This window comes from Nerophis lumbriciformis, linkage group LG19 (genome assembly GCF_033978685.3).
Source record: "Nerophis lumbriciformis linkage group LG19, RoL_Nlum_v2.1, whole genome shotgun sequence".
Lineage (NCBI taxonomy): Eukaryota > Metazoa > Chordata > Actinopteri > Syngnathiformes > Syngnathidae > Nerophis > Nerophis lumbriciformis.
Genome location: NC_084566.2, coordinates 28,171,625 through 28,199,007, shown reverse-complemented (window position 1 = coordinate 28,199,007; position 27,383 = coordinate 28,171,625). Strand labels below are relative to the sequence as shown.

Genomic DNA, 27,383 nt, shown 5'->3' with positions numbered 1-27,383 from the left:
ATAAAATTCCCTTCAAAGTACCTTTTTAATAAAAAATAATAATAATTTTACCCAAAAATGCGATACTTATTGAAAAACAAACCAAAAATGGTTCATAGTTTGGAAAACCCGTAAATGTAGTTAAAATAATACCCTTATAACGCAAAAATGTGATTGCTCTTCATAAAAATAACTCAAAAATTTAACCCAACACTCCCAACTCATAAATTGGGTTGTCAAAATAACCCAGCATTTTTTAGTGTGCAACCTTCCCCTGACCTCACTGTAAACAAACATGGCATTGAATGTGTGGGAGGTTTTAGAGAACGACCTGTCAAATGTTGTGCAAACACTGCGACAAACACAGGTAGACAACATTCACATTCAGCCTCTCCCGAGGTGCATGTCTGGAGATGGGAGAAATCTGGAATCACAGGGAGATCATGCAAACTCCACACTGAAACCCAGGACCTTCTCGCGCTGGCCACTGTACCACCGTGCTGTCCTGCACAAACTACAGTTAAATGTAAATGATAATAGATATGAATAGGTTATTGGTATCGGCCTTGATACGCAGGAAGTTATCTGTATCATATTGGCTAAAGATGTCCGATATTATGGGACTGCCGATATTATCGGCCGATAAATGCTTTAAAATGTAATATCGGAAATTATCGGTATCGGTTTCAAAAAGTAAAATGTATGACTTTTTAAAACGCCGCTGTATGGAGTGGTACACGGACGTAGGGAGCAGTACAGAGTGCCAATAAACCTTAAAGGCACTGCCTTTGCGTGCCGGCCCAATCACATAATATCTACGGCTTTTCACACACACAAGTGAATGCAACGCATACTTGGTCAACAGCCATACAGGTCACACTGAGGGTGGCCGTATAAACAACTTTAACACTGTTACAAGTATGCGCCACACTGTGAACCCACACCAAACAAGAATGACAAACACATTTCGGGAGAACATCCACACCGTAACACAGTGGTTCTTAACCTTGTTGGAGGTACCGAACCCCACGAGTTTCATATGTGCATTCACCGAACCCTTCTTTAATGAAAAATAAAATGTTTTTTTCAATTCAAGAAAAAGTTATATGTTTTTTTACTGGTGCACAAAATGAACCGTGCATGAACATCACCTTGTTCAAAGAACAAAACCAACACAGTGCATGAACTCACAACAAATTACACACTTTACACACATTACCATGAATTGATTAACGTGGACCCGACTTAAACAAGTTGAAAAACTTATTCGGGTGTTACCATTTAGTGGTCAATTGTACGGAATATGTACTGTACTGTGTAAACTGTACTGTTTCATATAATGTATTCTCTTCCTTTGCAATCTGCTAGTAAAAGTTTCAACCTGCAAATCAGATGGAAAATTAGAGGGATCATTGTTTGGGGGTATCCATAATACGCCGATAGGGAGAAGTTTTTATGTACACGATAAGTCGGATGTGTCTTTACCTCCGTGGCGGAGGCTCCGCCGAACCCCTGAGGCCGACTCACCGAACCCCTAGATTTCGATCGAACCCAGGTTAAGAACCACTGCCGTAACACAACATAAACACAACAGAACAAATACCCAGAACCCCTTGCAGCACTAACTCTTCCGGGACGCTACAATATACACCCCCCGCTACCCCCATCCAGCGGGGTATCACAACAAAATTAGGCATAATAATGTGTTAATTCCACGACTGTATATATCGGTATCGGTTGATATCGGAATCGGTAATTAAGAGTTGGACAATATCGAAATATCGGATATCGGCAAAAAAGCCATTATCGGACATCTAGTTAAATGTAAATGATAATAGATATAAATAGGTTATTGGTATCGGCCTTGATACGCAGGAAGTTATGTGTATCATATCGGCTTGAAAAAAAAAATAGTGACTCTCGTAAAAACATGATTTCCTGCTTTGTTCTCTGACCCAGATTACCTACTCACTGTTCTCCTGTGACTTACTGTAGCTGTCCCAATACTTTTGCCCTTCACAGTGTCACATCAGCACATTGCCATCAATCAGGCGACTGCATGGTGGCGGTCACACAATGTAAAACTTGCAGGAACAGTCAGCAGTGACAGCATTAAGTTTCAATCAGCGCCAACGTCAGCGTGTCACCGTGCCGTGTCGCCTGGAAAACAATGATGATGATGATGATGTCGACGCTTAAAATGTGAAGAAATGATTCACCAAAGTGACTTACTGACAGAAACGTTTTGGGAAAGTGTTGTTGGACTGGTCTGCTGAGTGGTTTCTAATCGAGCTCACTCATCAAGTTACTGCTACTGTTGTATTGACTTTAAAGGTAAAGTCATTACATTTGAAAAAGAGTGATTCATACTGTACTATCTGCAACAAATTTACAGTGAAAACTATATACTGTTAAATTTTTACTTATAAAACGTCATTATTAACTCAACTACCGGAATGGTAAAAATGATGAAAATGCTTTTTATCAAACAGTGCCAATTATTGCTTCCTTCCTGAGCAAAATGGTTAAACTCGATGGGTCATACTAATATTATACCTGGTATTTTTACTACAGATGTCCGATAATGGCTTTTTTGCCGATATCCGATATTCCGATATTGTCCAACTCTTAATAACCGATTCCGATATCAACCGATACCGATATATACAGTCTTGGAATTAACACATTATTATGCCTAATTTTGTTGTGATGTCCCGCTGGATGCATTAAACAATGTAACAAGGTTTTTCCAAAATAAATCAACTCAAGTTATGGAAAAAAAATGCCAACATGGCACTGCCATATTTATTATTGAAGTCACAAAGTGCTTTTTTTTTTTTTAACATGCCTCAAAACAGCAGCTTAGAATTTGGGATATGCTCTCCCTAAGAGAGCATGAGGAGGTTGAGGTGTGGGGATGGGGGGGGGAGGTGTATATTGTAGCGTCCCAGAAGAGTTAGTGCTGCAAGGGGTTCTGGGTATTTGTTCTGTTGTGTTTATGTTGTGTTACGGTGCGGATGTTCTCCCGAAGTGTGTTTGTCATTCTTGTTTGGTGTGGGTTCACAGTGTGGCGCATATTTGTAACAGTGTTAAAGTTGTTTATACGACCACCCTCAGTGTGACCTGTATGGCTGTAGACCAAGTATGCATTGCATTCACTTGTGTGTGTGAAAAGCCGTAGATATTATGTGATTGGGCCGGCACGCAAAGGCAGTGCCTTCAAGGCACGCCCCCATCATTGTTGTCTGGGTGGAAATCGGGAGAAATTCGGGAGAATGGTTGCCCCGGGAGATTTTCGGGAGGGGCACTGAAATTCGGGAGTCTCCCGGGAGGGTTGGCAAGTATAACTGGGAGACGCAACTGCTCTGTACTTCTCCCTACGTCCGTTTACCACTCCGTACAGCAGTGGTTTAAAAAGTCATAAATAGTACTTTTTGAAACCGATACCGATAATTTCCAATATTACATTTTATAGCATTTATAGGCCGATAATATCGGCAGTCCGATATTATCGGACATCTCTAATTTTTACTGTGGATATTTGTATCATATAAAAGTACCAAATGTGCCAGTGTAATGCCTGGTTCACTCCCCGCTTTCAGTCCGCCCGGCACTCCAACCTGGGTCGATTTTGAGGGAAAAAACTAATTGCGATTTTTCTCTGTAAAATTGTGATTGCGTTTTGATTTGCGATTGTTGTATTTTATACAAAAAATGCATAAAAGTGCAAAAATAAGTGAAATAAGACATGTCACCTTTACATATTCTAGTCTCAAGGTGCCACACAGAACAGTATGCAAAAATGTACTTACAAAAATATTTGGCTTTATGCAGACAGACTTAGCTAGTTTGTGTACATCATGCTGTTAATCTGACAAAACAACCTATACAGCAAGCACAAAGTAATGCAATCATAATATTTGATAATACTGCAAGTAACCATTTGAACTTATGTACACTTTTATGTCCCATTACTGTAAAATTGTTTACCATTGTACTGCAATCGGGAAGTAAATAACTCTATCCTAAATAAATAAACAAACACAAACATAAAATGGATCTTCATCTCTGTAAGCAAAAATGTTACTTAAATAAATATCGAACATCCTAAAGTGCATGTTTTTTTGCCAGTTGGATAAAGCTATGTTTGTTGTCTTTTTTGTTGTTGTTGTTGTTGTTGAGAATCACGCATTCTTGCTCGTTCGTCCGTGTTGATGGGCTCATATTGCCCGTCAGATTTGAAGCTGAAATATTACCACAACGGGACATTTGGCATTGTAATCATATTTTTTTACTCTTAATTCGTGTTACTTTGCGGAACTTCCTACTAGCGAGTCGCGGGTAGTGAGGTGTGAATCCTGTGTGTGTAAGCCATAAGCAGTGTTGCCAACTCCTCAGTAAGGAAAGTAGCTATCGGCTGTCCTAAAAGTCGTTACATTTATTTTAGCGTGACAGCGAAGAACATTTTTCATTTAAAATTGCATCTCGCTTTGTAAGGCAGGGCGGGAATCGCAGAAGCTTCGTGCATGTACAAATAATTTGCAGTCTTGACTTGGAGTGCTGAGGTTCTTTGCTGCAGTTATCCTGACCACCTGTGAGTTCTTTTGGACGGGGTAGGGGCTCTCGAGAGCACGCATCACTGCTCATAGAGGATAGTAACGGCAGCGTAGTTTCACAAGAAAAGTCTCCAATAACATTGGAAAAAGTCGCTATTGTTTTGGAAAGGATTTGGAAAGTCGCCCGATTTAACAACAAAGTTGCCAAGTTGTTGAGCCTAGTCTTTAAAATTCGCTACACCTCCCTGATACCGAAGTACATGTCAAACTACTTCCATAACATAAATGAGCGCCATAACCACAACACCAGGGGGAGCTCCACAAACCATGTTAAACCCAGATTCCGATCTAACAAAGGTCTTAACTCATTCTCCTTCTATGTTTTTGTTTGCGGATGACTCGGCCCTGCTGGTATCAGACAGGGACAAGTCACAGGTGGAGAAAATCCTCAGTGCTGAACTCTGTAGAATTTGCACCTGGCTCGCTGACACCAAGCTATCCATACACTTGGGTAAAACGGAATCCATCCTGTTTGGGTCCCACATCAACCTTAAGAAAGTCAGTGACTTCACTATAAAAGTGGGTGACATTGTTATCACCAGGAAGGATGAGGTCACCTACCTAGGTTCCATTCTAGAGGCTAATCTTTTCTGTGATAAAATGGCAACCAAGGTAATCAGAAAGGTCAACCAACAAACGAGATTTCTCTATGGAATCTCCTCTCTGGTCAACAAAAGCACCATGAAGTTTCTAGCGGGAACTCTCGTTCAACCCTTTTTCGATTACGCATGCACCTCCTGTTACCCTAGCACCTCCAAAACCCTCAAATCTAGACTCCAAACATCCCAGAACAAGCTAGTCAGATTACTTCTAGACCTCCACCCCAGATCACACCTCACTCCTACCCACTTCTCCAAAGTGGGCTGGCTCAGGGTGGAGGACAGAGTAAAACAACTTGCACTGAGCCTTGTCTATAAAATCCGCTACACCTCCCTGATACCGAAGTACATGTCAGACTACTTCCTTAACGTAAATGACCGCCATAACCACAACACCAGGGGGAGCTCCACTAACCACGTTAAACCCAGATTCCGATCTAACAAAGGTCTTAACTCATTCTCTTTCTATGCCACATCAATGTGGAATGCACTCCCAACAGGTGTAAAAGAAAGGACATCTCTATCCTCCTTCAAAACTGCACTAAAAGACCACCTCCAGGCAACTACAACCCTAGACTAACACCCTCCCCCCACCACATCCCACCTCCCCGGATTGTAATTAATCAAATGTAAATAATCAAATGTATATCATTGTTCTTATGCTTTCTGAGCTCACTATGTTCACTGCTCGCTGTACATATCCCACGAAGTCAGACCTACACTGTTTCAATGTCCATTTCTCAGATGATATTATTGTTGATGACTGAAGTGCTGATATCAACCAAACCTAACCCCCCGCCCAAACCCCCTTCACATACAATAAGGTAAATAATTCAATGTATATACTCTGATGATTAACTTGTGTGATGACTGTATTATGCTGATAGTATATATCAGTGACGTGCGGTGAGGTTGATGGCTGGTGAGGTACTGACTTCATCACAGTCAGATTTACAAACATATGAACCCTAAAGAGTATCTTATTCACCATTTGATTGGCAGCAGTTAACGGGTTATGTTTAAAAGCTCATACCAGCATTCTTCCCTGCTTGGCACTCAGCATCAAGGGTTGGAATTGGGGGTTAAATCACCAAAAATGATTCCCGGGCGCGGCGCCGCTGCTGCCCACTGCTCCCCTCACCTCCCAGGGGGTGAACAAGGGGATGGATCAAATGCAGAGGACAAATTTCACCACACCTAGTGTGTGTGTGACAATCGTTGGTACTTTAACTTAACTTTAACTTTACACATACAAACTGTAGCACACAAAAAAGCACATTTAATAAAAAAACGTTATTATGGTCTTACCTTTACTTAGAAATGCGCCGCTGTTGTGCTGATTAATAAACCCCCTGATGGGAGTGTTATATCAACTAAAGCCCTCACTTCAACTTTCCACGTGCAAGATTGAATCTATTTAAAAAAGTGTAACCGAGGGTTTATAAATGTCGCCTATACTGTATGAAACTACAAAATAACAAACACGGAGGCTCCAGTTTACACGAGGACCACTTTATTTACCTTCTTTCAAAAACTTCCGCTCCACTCCAACGTGTCAAAATTCCGCTCTTAGCGCCTTCAAAATAAGAGCTCAGGCATATACTGTATAACAGCGCATAACAGGAACTTAACATCACAAAGAGGAAAGCCCATAAAAATAGGTTACAAAAGTTATTTAACAAGAAGCCAAAAAGTGCAAAAACAATAATGTTCGTGTTGGAGGAGTTGTGAATTAGGTACACCTGCAGTCTGCAGGTGTACCTAATGTTGTGGCCCTGCAGTCATTCACAACTCCTCCAACACGAACATTATTGTTTTTGCACTTTTTGGCTTCTTATGAAATAACTTTTTTAAATAGATTCAATCTTGCACATGGAAAGTTTAAGTGTGGGCTTTAGTTGATATAACACTCCCGTCAGGGGGTGCAAATTCTACGGCGGGGGTGCAGGAGGCGAGCCTCAGCCAGTGCGTCTTTTGCAGCCGTTTTATGATCGCTCAGCACAAGAAATACGTTACACACATACAGTTGTTGACAAAATACACTGTACATTATATACCTCAGCTAACTAAACTATGGAAATGTATAATATAGTTCATATAGCAATACGGTCTCACTGCACAGCAGGCCAGCAGTTAGCCGAGTCCGCAATCCATGCTGAGGCACAACTGAGTGACGTGCCTCAACTGGCTGTTGTTCACCGCACCGTCTCTTCTCAGTATTTGAACGGCAAATGTGAAAATTCAGCGATTTTGAATAAAAATAATCTAAAACTGGTGAAGTTAAATGGAAAATAACTTTATAGTATAATCACTGGATACATTTAACAATTTAATATATATTTTTTTCTTTTTACATTTTTTTTCTTTCCTCTAGTGACTGCACGTCACTGGTATATATTTATACCATGAATTGATTAACGTGGACCCCGACTTAAACAAGTTGAAAAACTTATTCGGGTGTTACCATTTAGTGGTCAATTGTACGGAATAAGTACTGTACTGTGCAATCTACTAATAAAAGTCTCAATCAATCAGTCAAAGTCTAGAAGTCCTGCTCTCCGCCCACCGAGACAAAGATTGTGAATGACTGTAAAGACACCTCACTCTGTTCAGTTAATTCTATTGTTAAATAAATGCGCTCAGGTGCTGAGTTTGATGTGCGCGGTCGGACCTCTTTGTCCCTGTTTGAAGAGAGTGATGAAGAAACAAACAGACCAGCAAAGTATTTCAACTTCATTTTCATTTATCGTTCGATTGATTGGCTTTTGACGCAGGCCAAGCCACCATGAAAACTTTTTCCAAGATGCAACTCGTGTTTGTTTTTAGGGTCCTGGCTGCCTCCACTGCAGCGCACACAAACATGCTGTTTCCTTAAACACTTTTGATTGGCCAAGAGGCAAAGGATGCGAGACTCAACAATTCTGATTGGCTAACATGTCCATCACTCAAATGCCGGTGATGGCAGGGGGAAAAAAAACCTCTCCTCTTGTGGTTTTGGTAACCGCACAAACCTCCATGTCGATTTGATGTCAATTAAACGCGCAGCCCTAGAGTCACGGCTTCAAGCTGTCAACGCGGTTTGTGTACTACAGCTCTTAAGGTTGTCAGGGAGAGAGGCCCTGCCACACTGGCTGCCCTCCGTTACACTCAACCCCTAAACCTCACTGTCATCCAGTTCACGGCATCACTGTGACCCATCTGGTTCAGTTCCCACTTCAGATCTGGGCAGGACTTGAACCTGGGTCCTCCTTAATGAGAGTTGTGCGTGCTCGATGCAAGCTAAAAGCCTATGCTGTCAACTTGGCGTCCGACACTAGCTCCTAAGAGTGTCTCGAAGTAAGGTTTACCAACGTACACATGGCCTTGACATGCTGGCTGGACTCCGTTAAACCAGGACATGATCCACACAACTTCAATGAGTGGCATTAGTGTTGTGCGGGGCGGCGTGGTTCAGATGGTAAAGCGTCCATCTAGAATTTTAAGGGTTCCTGGTACAAATCCAGCTTTCGCCATCCAAGTCACGGCCGTTGTCTTTGGGAAAAACACTTTACCCACCTTGCTCCCATTGATGCTTCTAACGGTGTATGAATGTGTAAGAACTGAATGTGTAGATATAGAAAATGACTATATCTTGGCAAGAAATCTGCGTTCAAAGAAGTCCGGCTTATTAGTGATTACCAGAGCCCCAAAAAAGTCTGCGGGCTATAGAGCGTTTTCTATTCGGGCTCCAGTACTCTGGAATGCCCTCCCGGTAACAGTTAGAGATGCTACCTCAGTAGAAGTATTTAAGTCCATCTTAAAACTCATTTGTATACTATAGCCTTTGAATAAACCCCCCTTTTAGACCAGTTGATCTGCCGTTTCTTTTCTGCTCTGCCCCCCTCTCCCTCATGGAGGGGGGACAGAGCACAGGTTCGGTGGCCACGGATGGAGCGCTGGCTGTCCAAAGTAGGTACCCGGGGTGGACCGCTCGCCTGTGCATCGGTTGGGGACGTCTCTGCGCGGGATGGTCTCCTGCTGGCCCCACTATGAACTGGACTCTCACTATTATGTTAGATCCACTATGGACTGGACTCTCACAATATTATGCTAGATCCACTCGATGTCCATTGCACCGGTTGCCCTGGGAGACCTCTCCAAGGTTTCTCATTGTCTCATTGGGTTGAGTTTTTCCTTGCCTTGATGTGGGATCTGAACCGAGGATGTCGTTGTGGCTTGTGCAGCCCTTTGACACACTCGTGATTTAGGGCTATATAAATAAACATTGACTGATTGATTGATAAGAATGTTTGGTGGTGGTCATAGAGACCCGAGACCCAAATTGGCATCTTCGTCCACAGTCTACGGCAGGGCAGCTGTGGCTGCAAATGTAGCTTACCACCAACCATGTGTGAATGTGGAGTGAATGAATGATGGGTTCTCATTTTTCACTGTACAGTGCTTTGGAAAGCGCTTCATAAATCTAATCCATTATTATTTTGTGGACCTGGTGGAAGCAGGTCCACACACTGATCGTGGCTTCCCCATTCTCTGTGAGCACTCTTCAGACTTAATAAATCCACATTCCCTCCATGACCTTGACAAGAGCAAACTCTTTTCATGGCCTGCGCTTATTTCCATAAGTGAGTGTAGAGAGGAAATATGACGGGGATTTATCCTCACTTGCCAGGCTGCATCACAAAGGAGCCTCTCAGCCACACAAAGCTTTGTGGGGCTCCTAAAGCAAAGAAGCAGTGGAGCGCCACCAGGTTGTTGATTTCTTCTCTCCTTCTCCCGTTCTTCATGTTGGAGGAGCTGAAGGACTCTTGATGAGCGCTGAGGTTTAATGGAGTGAAGCTAATGTTCCCCTCAAGCCTCCACAGCTTAAACAAGCAACTCTTTTAAGAGGCACCAACCACTTTAGAAGGAACCGGACTTTCAGCCCCCAGCATGCCAATGATTGTAACATTAGAGGTTCTCCTTAGATACAGTACCTCCTCCTGGCTCTTTAAACTATTTTTTATTTTGTTATGTTTGCGATTGAGGTTGAACACCCTTCTCATCATCACCATCAGCATGCCAGATTAGAAGGAACTCCAGAATTCAACAGAATTCCAGAAGATTAATGAAAACCTGACTTCCTCTCATCGTCCGGTTTGTGCCAGTAAGTGCAGGTGATCCAGCATGGCTATTACCGCACCTGTGTACGGTGTAACATCACACAGCAACAGTCAAATGATAAACCACAGTAAATTAATATTATCTTTTCAAATTTTACGACGATTACTATTACGTACGACACTTTGGAAAACGCACAGTGGTACTGCTCATTTCCTAGAGAAGCAGCTAGCGTGCTAATCGCTAGCTAGCTTAGTTGCCAACATGAACACAAAACCCGTTAACATTTTAAAAATTAAACTTGATTAAAAGATTTGAAAGTTAAAAGTACTTTTTGAGCACATTGATAATGATAACCGTGATGATTTTGGTCACAATAACCAGGGCACATTCCAATGCGTCCTCATCTGTGCGCTCTGCTAGTTGCACCTCCAAGAGCGCACCTCGGGACACGCCCACGAACGCACACTTCCAGGAGCGTGCTAGGTGTGTGTTCGGCCTTCTGTAGCCAGCAGCTGCAATCATTCACCGGCAATCAGCGCACCTGAAGCTGATCATCAGAGGACTGCCTTCAAAAGCCTGCTCAACCTGCTATCGGGGGCCAGAACGTAAATCAGCTGTTCGAGTACCGTAAGCCATGTCATGCTCTATGCAACATTGCTTTCTCTCTCTTTGTGTTTTTCCCCTCCGAGTTTCATTGTGCGTTTTTCCTGTGTCGTACCCGCAGTATCTTCCGTCGCCTTGGAAGTGAGCTGTGCACCTTACTTTCCCTGAACCTCCTCTGGATTCTGACTGCCTCCCTCGATACTCGACCACCGCTCTGGACACGGACCTGTTGACGCCTCGTTATACCCCCGGACCTCCCGCTTGTTTCATGGACCTTCTTCTGCCTAGCCCCTTTGGTCTTGTTCGCTTCCTCACTCAACACTCACGGTAAAACACAACAGTTAATTCTACACATGGTCGCACACCATACACACTCTTGAATTTAGTCATACTCACACTTGCCAACCTTGAGACCTCCGATTTTGGGAGGTGGGTGGGGGGGCGGGGCGTGGTCGGGACGGGGGCGTGGCTTGGGGCGTGGTTAAGAGGGGAGGAGTATATTTACAGCTAGATTTCACCAAGTCAAGTATTTCATATATATATACATATATATATATATATATATATATATATATATATATATATATATATATATATATATATATATATATATATATATATATATATATATATATATATATATATATATATATATAAGAAATACTTGACTTTTAGTGAATTCTAGCTATATATATATATATTTATTTTATTATATATATATATATATATATATATATATATATGCTGTATATATATATATATATATAAATAAGAGAAATACTTGAATTTCAGTGTTCATTTATTTACACATATACACACACATAACACTCATCTACTCATTGTTGAGTTAAGGGTTGAATTGTCCATCCTTGTTCTATTCTCTGTCACTATTTTTCTAACCATGCTGAACACCCTCTCTGATGATGCATTCTGATTCGTCTCCTTGTTGTGTGCGCAGTTGTGCACTCTCTAAAAGCCGTAGATGTTATTGTCACATATGCATGTACAGTAGATGGCAGTATTGCCCTGTTTAAGAGTGTCACAACATTGCTGTTTACGGCAGACAAACTGCTTTACGGTAGACGAAAACGTGACTGCTGTTGTTGTGTGTTGTTACCGCGCTGGGAGGACGTTAATGAAACTGCCTAACAATAAACCCACATAAGAAACCAAGAACTCGCCCTCGATCATTCTACAGTTATAACGTGATTGGGCAGGCACGCTGTTTTATTGTGGGAAAGCGGACGTGAAAACAGGCTGTCGACACGTCACTCAGGTCCGTCTGAATTTCGGGAGATTTTCGGGAGAAAATTTGTCCCGGGAGGTTTTCGGGAGAGGCGCTGAACTTCGGGAGTCTCCCGGAAAATCCGGGAGGGTTGGCAAGTATGATCATACTCCATTCTCTTGTTTAGTTTATATTCTTAGCATTGTTTGTAATTATATATATTTATATATATATATATATATATATATATATATATATATATATAATAAATACACAGAGCAAAATTTCCCCTTGTGGTCCTGTGCCGTCAACTCCTCCTGCAATATGTAACACCGTGATAATAAATGTTTATGTCACGACATCCTTACTCTTCACCCAACCTGACGGGAAAAGTGAGTGTTGGGTGTATTGGGAATTTTGCCTATCATTCACCAACCTTATGTAAAACAAGCACACATATGTTTTATTTTTTTTATGCATTCTAACTCGTAAATAAGCTAACAATGGAGCTTAGGGGAGTCGCTCCATTCCGCCTTTAAAGCGCTCTAAAAAAACATCCAAAAGCCTCCATCAATGTTGTATACATGCTGTAAGTATATTTAATGTAGTAACAAGCACATTCATCATAACATGTAATATTTACATACATTTGTCATTTTAAGCATTGACTCCCACAGCGTATTAATTTCACTGACCCTGATATAAGGTTTGTGTGCACTAAAACACGTGCAAACGTGGTTGCATACGTAAAGCGGATCTACTAAACGTGTGCAAGTGGATTGCGTATTGCCGAACTGTCCTCATTTTCAGCCGCCCTGCCGACACGCACACACACTGTCACTAGCCATGTGGTGCACTCACAGTTTGAAATCATAAAACTCCTTACCTTTAACAACCAGGTTTCTACAATGATTAGGAAAAAATTCACTTCACCTTCACCTTGAATGAGCACCTGAGGTCGATAAGCTCACCCAAAATGGTTGTGCTGCCGTGCACCAAATAACTGCGCTGCAAGCCACACAATGGATGGATGAAATGTTCATACTGTTACGGCTCAAGCACCTGCCGCCGCACATTCAGCTGTGCGCTCCTCTGAGCTGGACACGCCCACGGGCGTTCCTCTCCTGCTGCTGCCCCGCCTCTGCCCGGCTGCACTCAATCTAGAATCAACACACCTGACGCTGATGAGGACTCCACTCCCTTCTTAAGGCAGCGTGTCCGGCGTTCCAGTGCCAGAACGTAGCTACCTGTATCCTTACAGTAAGCCCTACACGTCTCTAGCTCTCCTCGCCTATGTGCTTCCTTGCTCTCTGTGTCTACCCTCCTCTGTGCTCACCCTTTCTTGTCCTGTGTCGTCATCCTGCAGCCTAGGAACATTCCCTGGTTTCGAGTGGTGTGTCCCATCTCCCCGGATCCCCTTTGGACTCCCAGCTGCCTTCCCAGATCTCGACCTTTCGCCTGCCCCTGGACAACGACGCCTCGCTCCAGCCCCTGACAACTTGCCTGTCCCCGGACATCCGAGTCTGCCTTGCCCTTTCTGGACTTCCGCACTTGTCTCAACATGCACCTCCAACAACTCCCAGTAACACTCAACATATAATTGCTTCACATAGTCTCACCACAAATCTTTGGATTAGTTACACACATCATTCCTTTGTATTAATAAATAAGCTTCAAGCTAAGCGACGTCCCTGCCTCCATGCCGTCTCCTTCTCCACTGTACTGTTACACATACACTGAGAAAAAGATCGTAGACCAAAGTATATTTTTTTATTACCAAGAGTGAACTACGTTCTGGCGCTGGATTTTCGGGTCCGCTGCTCTTTATTTGTGGTTTGTAAATCGAAAAGTCTGTACAATATGGGGTTATAAATTGAGGTGATGGCATTACCTATCTGTTGAATCAAAACATTCAAAATGGTGATTTACCACCCTCAATAGCCGACATCTGGGCTATGTGGAGTGGGGGAAGAATTAACTAATTGGTTGCAAGTCACCATTAAAAAGGAGAGAAGAAGATAAATATTGTCATCTGTCCTTTTTGTCTGAGGGGTGGCCTCAGCCGCAGATGTTATCTTTGTTTTAGCCCGCTAACAGCCAAGGACTTCAAGGACCTCAACGAAGATAAGATGACAGCACGCAGACAAAGCAGAGACAAGGCAATCACAAGGTCCCAGCACATTCCGTCACGTATTGTGCGTACTGGAGCTGCTTTGCATGATATATGTGACCACTCCTTTTAGAGGCGGCCTCAGTGATGTTGACTGGGGAACTCCTGAATAAATAGAGAGACGCGGGAGCTGTACTTTAGAGCAGTGGTTCTCAACCTTTTTTCAGTGATGTACTCCCTGTGAAAATGTTTTTAATTCAAGTACCCCCTAATCAGAGCAAAGCATTTTTGGTTGAAAAAAAGAGATAAAGAAGTAAAATACAGCACTACGTCATCAGTTTCGGATTTATCAAATTGTATAACAGTGCAAAATATTGCTCATTTGTAGTGGTCTTTCTTGAACTATTTGGAAAAAATTTTATAAAAATATTTAAAAACTTGTTGAAAAATAAACAAGTGATTCAATTATAAATAAATATTTCTACACATAGAAGTAATCATCAACTTCAAGTGCCCTCTTTGGGGATTGTAATAGAGATCCATCTGGATTCATGAACTTAATTCTAAACATTTCTTCACAAAAAAAGAAATCTTTAACATCAATATTTATGGAACATGTCCACAGAAAATCTAGCTGTCAACACTGAAAATTGCATTGTTGCATTGTTGCATTGTTGCATTGTAATGAATGGAATAGCCTACATTCATATTTTCTTGAAGTATTATTCAATAAATACATTTATGAAGGATTTTTGAATTGTTGCTATTTTTAGAATATTTAAAAAAAATTCACGTACCCCTTGGCATACCTTCAAGTACCCCCAGGGGTACGCATACCCCTATTTGAGAACCACTGCTTTAGAGCGTAGGGCGAGACTGTGACTAAGTGTGCAGCTCCATACGTTCTCTGCATGAGCGAAATTGACCTCTGTCTCTGCATGATTCCTTGCTTCTTGTCTGTTTAATAGATGTCATTAGTGTTTGAACCTGACATGCGATGCCCGGCGTGGGACCTGGGGAACATACTTTATATGCCGTACTAGAATATGATGAAGTCTATGTAGCGCATGGCTTTACCTGTGACAACGATGGGAGACGCGGAAATACAGGTGTGTTGTTTTCTTTAATGTTAATAGCGATGCAAAGTTATGTAGACGTGTACTTAAAACAATTTTATAGACAAATGATACTATTTATAGTCACGGTGGAGAGTGGGCAAGTGCGACATATTTTCTTCTTCCTCGGGTGGGAGCAACGGAATATAATAGAGACGCGGCGTCTTAAGTGCGCTTCTTTACTTTGAATGTCACGTATCGCCATGGCGCAAACAGCTTTTAACCGCCACTGCGGGAGGCCTCCGCCGCTCACCTCAGGCGTAAAGGAACGCGAGGCTCCGCCATTAAATCCCAAATGGAAACAAGCAGGGGGAAACCCGTAAAGAAAACCCGCGGGCGTCGGCATGCCAAATGGGCTCGACTTGCGACGCTATTATCCGTCATTAGCCCAAGATTAAAGCAATTATGGTCGTGTTGGACTTATCTGTCAGCGGGGCGGCTGGTGTGGAGATGAAATGCAAACAGAAAGTGAGATCATAGGTGACGATGACAGCAAGCACTTAGCTTTGTGTGTGTGTGTGTTTGTGCGTGTGTGTGTGTGATCAACGTCTTCGTGGATAAAGCTTTTCATTCTGCAGCACATGAATAAATGACACATCAGAAGCACTCTGCTGTGAGAATGTATTTATATCGTTCTCTCATGGCTGATTGTACTGTGCAAGATCACTATTGATTTTGAAAGCTAGTAATCAAGTTAGCGATTAAAAAAGTCTCAGATGTTGTTTGAATTCCCGAAGAAGGAATTGTCGGATTGAAGGTTCAAGATGTCCTCTTTTCTCCAATATAGTCAACTGTGCATCAAGGGTTTCCAAAACGGTGCCCGGGGGCCCTTTTCGCCCCCGCAGCTGATTTTTTTTTTTTTACTGGCTCTCAGCATGTTGTTAAATCAAGTGAATCGGTTCAGTAATAAGATTAGATATTATGCCAATTTACTTTGTCAGCTGTAACAAACATCTAAGATGTTCGAGGTTACCATTGAGTACATAGATATTTAAGTACCCATTGAAGTGTCATGTTAAAATAGCAAAGGTTTTGGATGCTATAAAGGAGTGCTGTGCGATACAGATAGAAATATGTATCTCAATATGCTTTAAGTCCGTATAACAATATCACTATATATAATATCACGAGTGGGGGAAGAGTGGATCGTGAGATCGACAGGCGGATCGGTGCGGCGTCTTCAGTAATGCGGACGCTGTATCGATCCGTTGTGGTGAAGAAGGAGCTGAGCCGGAAGGCAAAGCTCTCAATTTACCGGTCGATCTACGTTCCCATCCTCACCTATGGTCATGAGCTTTGGGTTATGACCGAAAGGACAAGATCACGGGTACAAGCGGCCGAAATGAGTTTCCTCCGCCGGGTGGCGGGGCTCTCCCTTAGAGATAGGGTGAGAAGCTCTGCCATCCGGGAGGAGCTCAAAGTAAAGCCGCTGCTCCTCCACATCGAGAGGAGCCAGATGAGGTGGTTCGGGCATCTGGTCAGGATGCCACCCGAACGCCTCCCTAGGGAGGTGTTTAGGGCACGTCCCACCGGTAGGAGGCCGCGGGGAAGACCCAGGACACGTTGGGAAGACTATGTCTCCCGGCTGGCCTGGGAACGCCTCGGGGTCCCACAGGAAGAGCTGGACGAAGTGGCTGGGGAGAGGGAAGTCTGGGCTTCCCTGCTTAAGCTGCTGCCCCCGCAACCCGACCTCGGATAAGCGGAAGAAGATGGATGGATGGACTATATAGTCTTTTTTCTTATTAAAAAAATATATAAGCACAAAGCAGCAGCTACTGCAGTTACTTAAGACACGGGCCAGACGTGAAAAATTACGATACAAACAATAGAGAATTTTATTGCATGATAGACATTTTTATGTTGTATTACAATATACACTTGTGGAGGGGGGCGTGGTCTGCAGGACCTGCCTCGAAGCCAGCGGCAGGTGAGTAGATTGCCCAGCTGGGGCTGGTTATCTAATCACCTGTCGCCTTTATTAGCAGCAGCCGGGCCGAGACACGTGGTTGGAGTTGGAGTTGGAGTTGGAGTTGGAGTTGCAGACAGACACTACCCGTAAGTGCCCGAGACCACGCCGCAAGAAGGAGAGCAGCAGAAGGACTGGAAAGTTGCAAGACCAGTGTGCTGTGTTGGCGCGTGTGCACTCAAATAAAAGACATTGTTACACCAGACTACCGGGCTCACGAGAAGATCTATTATGGTCAGGAGGACCCACAAGAGGGAAACTTCACAACACTATATTGCCAAAAGTATTTGGCCATCCATCCAAATGATCAGAATCAGGTGTCCTAATCACTTGGCCCTGCCACAGGTGTACAAAATCAAGCACTTAGGCATGGAGACTGGCAATCTGATGGACCATTCTGGGTTTGGAGGTTGCCAGGAGAACGGTACATTTCGGACTGCATTGAGCCGAGTGTGAAATTTGATGGAGGAGGAATTATGGTACGGGTTGTTTTTCGGGAGTTGGGCTTGGCCCCTTAGTTCCAGTGAAAGGAACTTTGAATGCTCCAGGATACCAAAACATTTTGGACAATTCCATGCTCCCAACCTTGTGGGAACAGTTTGGAGCGGGCCCCTTCCTCTTCCAGCATGACTGCCCACCAGTGCACAAAGCAAGGTCCCTAAAGACGTGGATGACAGAGTCTGGTGTGGATGGACTTGACTGGCCTGCACAGAGTCCTGACCTGAACCTGATAGACCACCTTTGGTAAGAATTAGAATGGAGACTGAGAGCCAGTCCTTCTCGACCAACATCAGTGTGTGACCTCACCAATGCGCTTTTGGAAGAATGGTGGAAAATTGAATTTGAGTAGACTGCAAAGACAAGATATTTAATGTTCGAACTGAGAAACTAAATTTTTTTTTGCAAATAATAATTAACTGGCATTTTTACCAGTGTGTTACATGGCCTTTCCTTTCAACAACACTCAGTAAACGTTTGGGAACTGAGGAGACCAATTTTTGAAGCTTTTCAGGTGGAATTCTTTCCCATTCTTGCTTGATGTACAGCTTAAGTTGTTCAACAGTCCGGGGGTCTCCGTTGTGGTATTTTAGGCTTCATAATGCACCACACATTTTCAATGGGAGACAGGTCTGGACTACAGGCAGGCCAGTCTAGTACCCGCACTAGTTTACTATGAAGCCACACTGTTTTAACACGTGGCTTGGCATTGTCTTGCTGAAATAAGCAGGGGCGTCCATGATAACGATGCTTGGATGGCAACATATGTTGCTCCAAAACCTGTATGTACCTTTCAGCATTAATGGTGCCTTCACAGATGTGTAAGTTACCCATGTCTTGGGCACTAATTCACAGAGGTGTGGACTCGAGTCACATGACTTGGACTCGAGTCAGACTCGAGTCATGAATTTGATGACTTTAGACTCGACTTGACAAAATGTAAAAAGACTTGCAACTCGACTTAGACTTTAACATCAATGACTTGTGACTTCACTTGGACTTGAGCCTTTTGAATTGACATGACTTGACATGACTTGCTACTTTCCCCAAAACCCAAAGATGAAAAAGTTATTCGGGAGCGCTCCGTATTTTTCATTGTGTACTTGTCTATCAGCGTTGCGTGTGTCAGCTGGTGTGCTGTCAGTACAACAGCCAATCAAATTAGATCTACTTTGTTTTCATCACACAGCATTCATCCAATCAAATTGCAGGACAACCAACGACGAAGACATGTCCAAACCACACGCCAGTGAACAAAAAATGATACCTAAAATAATTTCGTTTGGGTATAAAAATTACGAGGTGGTCAACACAAAACAGTTTGCAGTATGCAACACATGCGGTTCGAAAATTACTGATGGAGAGGCAACAACTTCCAACTTCGTCCGGCATTTGAAGTTGCACAAAGAACGGTAAGTTTTGAATGTAAGATAACATTTATTGGCTAAGTAACGTGACTTTTATTTGCTGTGTAGTTAAATCAGTGAGGCTGTAAACTCACTGCTAACGTTATAACGTTATTGCAAACACGGGAATCTGTTGCAGTTCACTACCTTATTCATACTTTTTGTTCAGTGATTTTTTTTAAAGCAGGGTTACGTTAGTCAATATATCACACGTAACGTTAGACGGCGGTCAGCAGCACCGCGTATTTTAGCCACCTAAAAAAGACAAAAATAGTAAAATAAAGGTCAGTTAAAATGTATACTATATTATGAATATGTGTACCGTTTTAGCTAGCTTTCTGACATACTGTTGGTTGTTTACCTCAGTGGTCCCCAACCACCGGGCCGCGGCCCGGTACTGGTCCGTGGATCGATTGGTATCGGGCCGCACAAGAAATATATATATATTTTTTTTTTTCTTTTTTTGATTAAATCAGCGACTTGTCCAGGGTGTACCCCGCCTTCCGCCCGATTGTAGCTGAGATAGGCTCCAGCGCCCCCCGCGACCCCAAAGGGAATAAGCGGTAGAAAATGGATGGATGGATAAAAAACACAAGATACACTTACAAGTAGTGCACCAACCCAAAAAAAACTCTCTCCCCCCTTTTGTTCTGGGCATTGAACATGAAGACTCTTCCGTCACTGTTCCGAGTGGCCATGAGAGTCTTGGCAGTGCCTGCCTCCAGTGCTCCAGTGGAGCGAGTTTTCAGCCATGGTGGCATCATACTATGCCCCCATCGTGCACAAATGACTGACAGACTCTTGGCTAATTTGGTCTTTTGCAAATGCAATGCAGCATAGGGCCCTGACATATAAAAAGTACAACTTTTTTGTTATGTTCACGTATATGTCATGTTTTTTCAATGTTAACACTTTTGTACAAATAAGTACATTTGCACTTTATTTTTCAATGTGTTTGTTCTGTAAAGGAATGAGTTAATGTTTAAAATGACTGGTCAATAGTGCTATTATAAAGTGCAATGTCAGCACAATTTTCTTTCCTGCAATTTAAAATGCACTTGTTTTAATAAATAAATACAGCGTTTGAAAAGCATACACAATCTGTGTTAATATATTAGTCTGTGGTTAAAAGGACTTGAAAGGACTCGAAACTCAAAATGCAGGACTTAGGACTTGACTTGAGACTTTCCAGTCTTGACTTTGGACTTGACTCAGGGCTTGCCTGTCTTGACTCGGGACTTGACTCGGACTTGAGGGCAAAGACTTGAGACTTACTTGTGACTTACAAAACAATGACTTGGTCCCACCTCTGCTAATTCACCCCCATACCATCACAGATGCTGGCTTTTGAACTTTGCTCCTCGAACAGTCGGGATGGTTCTTTCCCTCTTTGTCGACGTCCACAGTTTCCAAAAACAATTTGAAATGTGGACTTGTCAGACCACAGAACACTTTTCCACTTTGCATCAGTCCATCTTAGATGAGCTCGGGCCCAGCAAAGCCGGCGGCGTTTCTGGGTGTTGTTGACAAATGGCTTTTGCTTTGCATAGTAGTTTTAACTTGCACTTACAGATGTAGCGACCAACTGTAGTTACTGACAGTGGTTTTCTGAAGTGTTCCTGAACCAAAACTTTGCTGTACAGATCCACGCCTAGTTTGTACCTTTTGCCTATACCTGTACCTTTTTCTTCTGTGTTCCTCCCATCACAGAAGACCTAATGCCACCTGTACTGTGCATTCAAGATTAACCTTACACTTTAAACACATAGAATTTCTGCCTACATTTTGTAAAACCCAGCCTCGCTCCTAATTAGCACCTGAGCTGTTAAAACAAGAACTTAAAAAATCTGCTTTCATTACGGCCACGTCTGTGTAGGACTGCAACTTGGAGCGGTCCACTGGCTTATCTTCTCACTCCGCTGCGCTTTATGAGCCGTGCATGATGAGTGTACGGCCGCCTCCGCCACACCAGCTCTAAAACACAACAGCTTGGATGTGTAACCCATATCTTTGATGCATGGATCACTGTGGATATACTCTACTCTACTCTCATATAACATAGAATTATAGCACCATGTAGGACGGGGTGCCTAAATGTTATCTAGTGAGGGCCGCAGACAGAAATAATAAAGGATGCGGGGACATTTTGATACATTTTGTATAAATCCAATATGGGTCGATATATAGCTTAGCTTTATAGCTGACAAATTGGTCTGATGTCTAATAATATTAATAATGAATTTATTCATACAATATGCAGAGGGCCAATAAACGACAAGCTGTGTGCTCTAAATCAGTGGTCCCCAACTTTTTTGTAGCTGCGGACTGGTCACCGCTTGAAAATTTGTCCCACGGACCAGGGGTGGGCAGGTGGGGGGGATGTTTTATTTATTTTATTTTTAAATGTATTTATTTATTTTTATTATTTTTTTTTATTTTTTATTTTTTTTTTGTCATAAAGAAATACAATCATGTGTGCTTACGGACTGTATCCCTTGCAGACTGTATTGATCTATATTAAAGTTAAAAGTTAAAGTTAAAGTACCAATGATTGTCACACACACACTAGGTGTGGCGAGATTATTCTCTGCATTTGACCCATCACCCTTGATCACCCCCTGGGAGGTAAGGGGAGCAGTGGGCAGCAGCGGTGGCCGCGCCCGGGAAAAATTTTGGTGATTTAACCCCCAATTCCAACCCTTGATGCTGAGTGCCAAGCAGGGAGGTAATGGGTCCCATTTTTATAGTCTTTGGTATGACTCGGCCGGGGTTTGAACTCACAACCTACCGATCTCAGGGCGGACACTCTAACCACTAGGCCACTGAGTAGGTTGATATATAATGTAGGAACCAGAAATATTACAACCCTTTTGTGCGAATGAGTGTGAATGAAGGTAAATGGGGGAGGGGGGATTTTTTTGGTTGGTGCACTAATTGTAAGTGTATCTTGTGTTTTTTATGTTGATTTAATAAAAAAATTAAAAATACAATTTTTTTATTTTTTTATTTTTTTCTTGTGCGGCCCGGTACCGGGCCGCGACCCGGTGGTTGGGGACTAATGCTCTAAATAGTCTCTGGATGCGCTTGAGACACCTCTGATGTGTGGAAATGTGGACAAAAGGCACAGGACGAAGCACTTCTTTAATACATTAAGTTAGATTAGAGTTGTTCCAAATGCCTCATGATGAGCATTTAAAATATGCTGATTAGTTTGTTCGATAAATTGAGTAATCGGATAAAAACAGCATCAATGCGTATTTTACTAATTGAAATAACAAATTATCTGCTTGCCGTAACCATCATTCTTTTTTCTAATGATAGCACATAATCAAAATTGCACTTTTAACATCCATACATCCATTTTCTTTGTGGCAGTTTGGTGGCTGCAGGATTAGCTCTCTGCTTTTTGCAGATGATGTGGTCATGATGGCTTCATCTGGCCAGGATCTTCAGCTCTCACTGGATCGGTTCGCAGCCGAGTGTGGATGAGAATCAGCACCTCCAAGTCCGAATCCATGGTTCTCGCCCGGAAAAGAGTGGAGTCCCATCTCCGGGTTGGGGAAGAGATCTTGCCTCCAGTGGAGGAGTTCAAGTACCTCTGAGTCTTGTTCACGAGTGAGGGAAGAGTGGATCGTGAGATCGACAGGCGGATCGGTAATGCGGACGCTGTATCGATCCGTTGTGGTGAAGAAGGAGCTGAGCCGGAAGGCAAAGCTCTCAATTTACCGGTCGATCTACGTTCCCATCCTCACCTATGGTCATGAGCTTTGGGTTATGACCAAAAGGACAAGATCACGGGTCCAACTGTTACGGCTCAGGCCCCTGCCGCCTCTTATTCATCTGAGCGTGATTCCGGACACGCCCATGGGCGTTCCTCTCCTGGAGGCGCGGCCGCAGGCTATCTGCAATCAACACACCTGACGCTGTTGAGGACTCCACTCCCTTCATAAGTCAGCGCGTCCTGCGTTCCAGGGCCAGAACGTAGCTACCTGTCTTGGTACTGTAAGCCTACACCTATTCGCTCTCTCTGTGTTTCCCCTGAGTGTGGCGAAAATCAGGGAATAAGTAGCTCTCTGATTAGTGCCCAGGAGCAGGTGAGCATCCCGAACACTAATAATCAGAGGCAGGTGGAAACAATCTGCAGTCATGGCAACTAAAACACAAACCCAGGGGTGCTCAAAACAGGAACTGAGGGAGTCAAAAACTAAACGAACATGATCCGGGCAGCGGATCATGACAATAGTAGTTCTATACAGCATGCTAAAATATTTTCATGTACATAAAATGTGTGATTTTAAATCATGTTAATGAGATTAATCCATAATACAATTCCCTTCAAGAAAAAAAGTACCTTTTTAATAAAAATAAAAAAAACTTTTACCCAAAAATGTGTTACTCATTGAAAAAAAACTTTAAAAAATGGTTCATCATTTTGAAAACCCAGAAATTTTGTTAAAATTATACCCTTATAACCCAAAAAATTGATTGCTCTTCATAAAAATAAATCCAAAATTTAACCCAACACTCTTGACTCATAAATTGGGTTATCAAAATAACCCAGCATTTTTTTTGTGTGCACCGATGGACAATAATTAGTTTTCTCACAGGAGTGGAAGCTGTAAAAAAAATCCATGTTTTTCCTCACTTCCTGTCCCGATGGTTTAGTTTAGTCTTTATTTGAAGGCACAAAGCACAGAAACATTAAGCTCAAAGACAGATATGTTCTGCACCAGATTATAGCACAATGGCTCATTTCCATATGCAGTCCCATGCTACCTAAATTAAAGAGATACAAAAAACATGCAATAAAGTTAAAACAATAAAATTACACTATAGCATGTAATGAAATTAAGACAAGTCATAAAATGTCCTCTCATTGACACAACGGCCACACCTCATTTACGTCACATCTGTCATCGTTTGTAAATAAATAAAGTATTCTCTGCACATGCGCAGAGCATAGATCCAACGAATCGATGACTAAATTAATCGCCAACTATTTTTATAATCGATTTTAATCGATTTAATCGATTAGTTGTTGCAGCCCAAATGCCCTTCATTCACTCGCTTTAGGTGTGTTCAAAGTCACGATGAATGAGTTATTAGTTCGTTATCAGGCACAATGACATCTTGGTTAGGCTTTGTTAATTATAGACTATATGTTTAATGACTCCTTTATTAATTAAAACCGACCAAACTCGCCACAAAATAAACAACAACAATATTGATTTGTCCAAAAATATTTTAAAGATTGAAACATACTTGCCAACCTTGAGACCTCCGATTTCGGGAGGTGTGGGGGGGGGGGGGGGGGGGGGGCGTGGTCGGGGCGTGGTTGGGGGCGTGGTTAAGATGGGGAGGAGTATATTTACAGCTAGAATTCACCAAGTCAAGTATTTCATATATATATATATATATATATATATATATATATATATATATATAAGAAATACTTGACTTTCAGTGAATTCTAGCTATATATATATATTTATTATATATATATATATATGTATATATATATATATATATTTATATATATATAAATATATATATATATATCTATATATATATATATATATATATATATATATATATATATATATATATATATATATATATAAGAGAAATACTTGAATTTCAGTGTTCATTTATTTACACATATACACACGCATAACACTCATCTACTCATTGTTGAGTTAAGGGTTGAATTGTCCATCCTTGTTCTATTCTCTGTCACTATTTTTCCAACCATGCTGATCACCCTCTCTGATGATGCATTCTGCTTAGTCTCCTTGTTGTGTGCGCAGTTGTGCACTGCACTCTCTAAAAGCCGTAGATGTTATTGTCACATATGCATGTACAGTAGATGGCAGTATTGTCCTGTTTAAGAGTGTCACAACATTGCTGTTTACGGCAGACGAACTGCTTTACGGTAGACAAAAACGTGACTGCTGTTGTTGTGTGTTGTTGCCGCGCTGGGAGGACGTTAATGAAACTGCCTAACAATAAACCCACATTAGAAACTAAGAACTCACCCTCGATCATTCTACAGTTATAACCTGATTGGGCAGGCACGCTGTTTATATTGTGGGAAAGCGGACGTGAAAACAGGCTGTCGACACGTCACTCAGGTCCACCTGAATTTCGGGAGATTTTCGGGAGAAAATTTGTCCCAGGAAGTTTTCGGGAGAAGCGCTGAATTTCGGGAGTCTCCCGGAAAATCCGGAAGGGTTGGCAAGTATGGATTGAAAGGTGCCATCAATCCCACGTGGGTGCTCGGCATTTCCGTTGGTGCTCGGGCCCCAAAACACCCACGGGACCGGCGCCTATGTCTGGAATGACACCCAGGTAACAATATTCACTAACATTTTGTATTATTTCCTTATTAACAGTTTATATTTGGAAAGGATGACCGCGACCCCGAAAGGGACAAGCAGTAGAAAATGGATGGATGGATGGATGGACATTTTATATTTGTTTACAAAATACATTGATGCCGTTTTCTTCATGTTTAATGTAAGACTAGAGTCATGTAGTCACCTAGAAGTTGTAATACTATACGCTTCCTATAAGCACCACACTGGAGCGTTTAGCAGCCTGCAGCTAAGAAGAAAAAAAAGGGAAATAAATCACCGCAGAGTTCCTCACTTTGCTTGCATTTGTCACCTCAAGGCAGCTGAGATAAAGAAAAAAGTTTTGTCTCTGCTGCCCCCAAGCGGCCAAAAAACCAGCACATGCTCCCCTCACCCCCCACCTTCTCCTCCTCCTCCTTCTTCCATCAGAAGAAGAAAAGCTGTGTGTTGTTTCCTCAGAGAGAATGACAAAGAATGTTCTCAAGAGATGAAACAGATGGAGCCTCACCAAGATGCTGATGACACAGGAGGAGGAATAGGAGGAGAACAATGCTGCAACTCTTTCTCATCTTTTTTGTCTTCATCCGCTCAACTTTTCTTCTTCTTCTTCTTCTTCTTCAATCATATCTTCACCATGACTGCCTGCATGGCTCTTTGACCTTCTCACCCGCGTGTGGATGAAGAAGCATTTAAGCACTGAAGTCCCATCTTAAAACTCATTTATATACATACAATAAAGTAAAGTTAAAGTACCAATGATTGTCACACACACACTAGGTGTGGCGAAATTAGTCTCTGCATTTGACCCTTGATCACACCCTGGGAGGTGAGGGGAGCAGTGAGCAGCAGCGGTGGCCGCGCCCGGGAATCATTTTTGGTGATTTAACCCCCAATTCCAACCCTTGATGCTGAGTGCCAAGCAGGGAGGTAATGGGTCCCATTTTTATAGTCTTTGGTATGACTCACGACCTACCGATCTCAGGGCGGACACTCTAACCACGAGGCCACTGAGTAGATTTATTATTTATTTATTTATAATAGATTTAAGTAGACCACCCCTTTTAGACCAGTTGATCTGCCGTCTCTTTTCTGCTCTGCCCCCCCTGGACTGGACTCTCACACTATTAACTAGATCCACCTGGACTGGACTCTCACACTATTAACTATATCTGTTACGGACTGGACTCTCACACTATTAACTAGATCCACTATGGACTGGACTCTCACACTATTAACTCGATCCGTTACGGACTGGACTCTCACACTATTAACTCGATCCGTTACGGACTGGACTCTCACACTATTAACTAGATCCACTATGGACTGGACTCTCACACTATTAACTAGATCCACTATGGACTGGACTCTCACACTATTAACTAGATCCACTATGGACTGGACTCTCATACTATTAACTAGATCCACTATGGACTGGACTCTCACACTATTAACTAGATCCACTATGGACTGGACTCACACTATTAACTAGATCCGCTATGGACTGGACTCTCACACTATTAACTAGATCCGCTATGGACTGGACTCTCACACTATTAACTAGATCCACTATGGACTGGACTCTCACACTATTAACTAGATCCACTATGGACTGGTCTCTCACACTATTAACTAGATCAGCTATGGACTGGACTCTCACACTATTAACTAGATCCGCTATGGACTGGACTCTCACACTATTAACTAGATCCACTATGGACTGGTCTCTCACACTATTAACTAGATCAGCTATGGACTGGACTCTCACACTATTAACTAGATCCGCTATGGACTGGACTCTCACACTATTAACTAG

General features: G+C 42.4%; 1 protein-coding gene across 1 annotated transcript in view; it reads right to left on the bottom strand.

Annotated features, from left to right (window-relative positions):
* Positions 1-27,383, bottom strand: part of LOC133618568 (contactin-associated protein-like 4) — a 274,944-nt gene that overhangs the window by 212,111 nt on the left and 35,450 nt on the right. The gene's annotated exons all lie outside the window — the stretch shown is intronic.